The 4,878-nt window shown below is 43.1% G+C and overlaps 1 protein-coding gene across 2 annotated transcripts in view; it reads right to left on the reverse strand.

The window, feature by feature from the left end:
• MKI67 (marker of proliferation Ki-67) overlaps positions 1 to 4,877 on the reverse strand; it is a 36,659-nt gene extending 31,782 nt beyond the window's left edge. The window contains exon 1 of one of the 2 annotated variants that reach the window (XM_081863129.1): positions 4,785 to 4,877. The gene's annotated coding sequence lies outside the window, so the exon portion shown is untranslated. Of the gene's footprint in view, positions 1 to 4,594; positions 4,615 to 4,784 lie in introns of those variants that run through there. The other variant, XM_081863130.1, reaches the window with a different exon arrangement.
• Between the last annotated feature and the right edge of the window lies 1 nt (position 4,878).

Raw genomic sequence — 4,878 nt, forward strand, 5'->3', positions numbered from 1 at the left:
AATAGATAGATAGATAGATAGATAGATAGATAGATTCTTTATTGTCATTACACAAGTGCAACATTGCACAAGTGCAACGAAATTGGATGCCATCCCTTAAAAACAACAAAAGCAAAACAACAACAACAACCAAACAAACCACATTCCAGCCACACCCACACCCACACCCACACCCATCAAACTCCCAGGTCACACTATCGAGTTACTGCATTTAAGAAGGCCACAGCTCTTGGATAGAAACTATTTTTCAGTCTATTTGTCCTTGACTTGATGTTTCTGTATCTCCTGCCAGAAGGCAGTAGTACAAACAGACTGTGTCCCGGGTGAGATGCATCCTGCAGGATATTGTTTGCTTTCCTAAGACAACGGGAACCGTACAGTTCTTCCAAAGATGGGAGGGGATGACCAATAATCCTTTGGGCTGTGGTTATGACCTTCTGGAGCACCTTCCTCTTCCTAGCTGTACAGCTGGAGAACCAGGCACAAATACAGTATGTGAGAATGCTCTCTATGGAGCCTCGGTAGAAGGACACCAGCAGTCTCTCACTCAGATTGTTCTTCTTTAAAAGTCTGAGGAAATAAATTCTCTGCTGGGCCTTCTTCACCAGAGCAGTGGTATTTGCGCTCCAAGTCATGCCCTGATCGATAGTCACTCCCAAAAACCTGAATTCCGCCACCCTCTCCACCCGTTCCCCGTTGATATACAAGGGCTGAATGTCCGCCTTTTTTTTCCTGTAATCCACCACCAATTCCTTGGTCTTAGCCGTATTAAGAGCCAGATTGTTCTCTCCACACCAAGCACAAAGCCGCTCCACCTCGTCCCGATAGGCGGACTCATCCCCTCCTGAAATGAGCCCCACCACCGTAGTGTCATCAGCAAACTTGATGATTTTGTTGCTGGAATAAATGGCTGTACAATCATACGTATAGAGAGTATAGAGCAGGGGACTCAACACACAACCCTGTGGTGAGCCGGTGTTAAGGCTAAGGGCTGTGGACATATGTGACCCTACTCTAACCCTCTGAGAACGTTCTGACAAAAAGTCCAAAACCCAGAGACAGGTGGAGTTGGAGAGTCCAATCGCCTCTAGCTTGGACACCAGTCTATGGGGGAGGATAGTGTTAAAAGCAGAGCTAAAATCCACAAACAGCAGCCTCACATAACTCCCCGGCTGCTCCAGATGGAACAGAGCAGCATGGAGAGTGGTAGTGATAGCGTCTTCCGTGGATCTATTTGCCCTGTATGCAAACTGGTAGTTGTCAAAAGTTGATGGAAGACAGGAAATAATGTGACGGCGCACCAGTTTCTCAAAACACTTCATGATGATTGGAGTCAGTGCAACTGGTCTGTAGTCGTTCAGACTACTGATTGTGGATTTTTTAGGCAGAGGAACAATAGTTGACGACTTCAGGCAGGGTGGGACAATAGACAAAATATTGCACACATGGGTGCTGTTGGGGTGGATGGGTATAATGTAACCAGAAAGGCCAGAGAGAATGCAGGGAAAATAGAGACAGTGAAAATTACATAAATAACAATGATAGTTCACAGAATCAGTTGTGAATAATAGACATCCTGACATTTGTATACCAATTAACTTGTATGTTTTGTTAACATTTCATTTAGTACTACAATATGTTTACATAGAGCTGCCCTTGAAGCCAGTTCAGAAGTTCCAATTGGTGCAAAAATGCTCCCACCTCACTATTCAGTAGCAAAACTACGGTAGATACAATATTGTGACAGCACTCTTGAAACAGTTTTGCTGGTTACTTGTTTGCCAGCATGACCTGGATACTTATAAAAGAGCACCTTTCCCCATTATATTCCAGCCTGTGCTTTGAGATCTGACAGAAAGGTCCTTCTTATAGTTCTATTTAAAACCAAGACTCAAACGACAAGACCTTAAGAAGAGCCTGCTGGATCAGGCCTTCAGGCCTATTGACAACCTAATCTAGCATCCTGTTCTTACAGTGGCTACCCAGATGCCTGTGGGAAACCCACAAACGGGACCTGAGAACAACAGAACCATCCCATTCTGTGGTTTCCAGCATCCTGCTTCTGGAAGGGACTCATGTTATGGTTCCCCGATTACAGAATTGCCTTCTACTGGAAATACGTTGGTCCTCTTTGCTGGTGTCTTTATGTCATTTACTCTGCTTGGCCTTTGGAGGTCAACTGCTCCTACTGTTGCTGAGTTATAAGATGTGTCATTGCTAGTTTAATGATGGATGTTCTACTGTTTTTATTATGAATTGTATACAGTGCTAAAAATTAACCAGGCACTAGGCATCTCCACCACCTGGAGGTGCATGTCTGGGGATCATTGGATCTAGACTGTTTTCATACAGTAACACTCCATCCTGTAGAATTCCATTGGTTATATTTTATCTAAACAATCGGGAATGAATTTCTGGAAACAAAATGCTTGTCAGACTACAGCCTGAGCAGGAGCAGTTACCATTAAGAAAAAGAGGTTGGAATAAGCCAATATACATGTGGACTCTTCTTCTTCAAGTTCTCAAAGCTCAAGGTTGTCATCTGAACTATCCAGATGTTTAACTGATAATCACAGCCCATTGTTTGAAAAATAAGACTTTGAGCTGTCTTGCCAAAAAAATATATCTGAGTTTCTAACACTGATTGTATACCATCTTAGGAACTTCATTTAAATTAATAAATAAATAAAAAATATTTGCCTTACTTTAGCCCACAAGTGAAAAAAAAGAAACTCTTATATATAGTTTCACATTGCAAGTCTGAATAAAGTGTCCTTATTATAGGATAGCCAGTTTATTATCATTTACAATGTCCTGGGAGACTGGAATTGCCCCCCAACAGTTTTTAATATTGTAATTTCTGATGAGACTAAATTTATTCTTTTGCATAGCAACTGGCCTATTTGTAGTATGTATGCAATAATCCACTAACAATGCTCTTAATCATTCTACATATAAAGTTGTTCTAGTCCTCTTAATCAATTCCAATAATTTGTCAGAGAAAGTCTGTCATGTACATGAGCAGTTTAACTTGAATCCATAGGACACTGAAACCGCATGTCTCCTCCTCATGTGAATCACTAACTGATTTCCAAGTACTGTACTATACAGATATATAAATGCATCTATTTTACTGTCTACCCCATACAGTACTGTCAAAGCAATAACGTTTACAATCTGTATACACAATAGAGGAGCTGTACAAATCAGCAACTACACTTTCACACAAACAGTTGTACTTACAATGAGACAGCCTGTTATTGTGTTCATGGTTATATGTGAACAAGCCTACAGGCATTATGTATACATATTTGAATATTGCAGTTGCTGATGCTTTTTGTGAAACAGCTTCATCTGCATACACAACTGGAAGAATAGTCTGGCTTTGCAACTATTTTGTTCCATGTTTCCACCTCATGTGATTGGTTTACTAACAAGTACATTTCCTTCAGAAACATTTTCGTTTTTAAAAAAAAAACCCCAGAAACTTTAGGATGGTAACTGTAGATACATTAATGTGTGGTATGGATACCAACATAGTTACAATATTTTTATACAGTACCACAGCAAAGAGGCAGGTGGCACCTTTTTTAAAGTAGAAATACCATGTTCTGTAGAAAGCTCATTTAATTTAAAATGGTCTCAACAGAATTACATGAAGCAAAAAAGTTTCAGCAGAATAAGCAACAAAGATATTGAAAAGTCAGGTTGGGATTGCCAACTCAGTTATGCAATTGTTCCCAAAAGATACAACCAAACAAGGTAAATCAGATGTAGCCAACGAAGTGCCCCCTCCCCAAACTGTTCTACTGTACTACAACTCCCATCATGTCCGACTATGCTGGCTGAGGCTGATGGGAGTTGTAGTCTGACTACGAATATTTATTCTGTACAAAGCCACCCTGCAGCATTTTGCTGGAACCCGATTTTCCATAAGAGAGATACTCTGTGGATGCAGCGCGCTCCGGAAAGGCGAGAAAGGCGCGCATTTCAAACACACCTCGCGACCAGTCTTGTGGAGATGCCCCCGTTCCTCACAAAACAGTGGTCTAAGACGAGGGGAAACCACCTATTCGCAGCTCCCGCCACCAAGTTAGCCAGGCCTGTGCTGTGAACAGTGCCGGATTTACGTATAAGCTAAACCACCTATGGTTTAGAGTCCCACTCTCTTGCCCCCCCCCAAAAAAATAAAGGGGAAAAAAACCCTGGATGTACATTTCCAGAATATAAGATAAAAAAAACAAATAAAATACAACCTATATACAGCAACAGTGGCAAACGGCTTTAGATACCTATTAGGTCCATAAATTACCATGTAGCATATATTCCAACACAAAAAAACAGCGGCAGTTTGTTGTTGACAAAGGACAGCTGGACATATAAAGGGCCCCATTATTGTCAGTAGCTTAAGGCCTCATCAAACCTAAATCCGGCCCTGGCTGTGAAGGCTCAGTCTAAGGGGAAACTGATACCTGCCCAATTTCACTGATTCCCCTCAATGACACCCTCATTTCCCCCAACGTTTCTCTCTCTCCTACGCACAACACAGAGGGGGACGTTTTTTTAAAAAAAAGAGGCCGTTGGACCAACTCACTCGCTTTGCTGGCGCAACCGCTCGCCCCCAAGAGAACGGCCCCCAAGCAAGCCTTAGCACCGCCGGCCGTCGGATGGTCTTTCCCCCATTGCCAACTTCTCTTTCTCCCCCCGCGCCGGCAATAAGCGTCTGGGTCGCGTGCGCCTCCCCCCCCCCCCCCAGGTCCCCACACGGGCTGAACGTCCCTTACCTGCGCGCGCGTCCTCCGCCACGAGGATACGCAGGACCCTCTCACGCTCCCCTTCTCTCCCCCCTAACAGACCTCACCGAGTAACAAACTCGCA

The sequence above is a fragment of the Podarcis erhardii genome (genome assembly GCF_964252035.2).
Source record: "Podarcis erhardii genome assembly, chromosome: 5".
Lineage (NCBI taxonomy): Eukaryota > Metazoa > Chordata > Lepidosauria > Squamata > Lacertidae > Podarcis > Podarcis erhardii.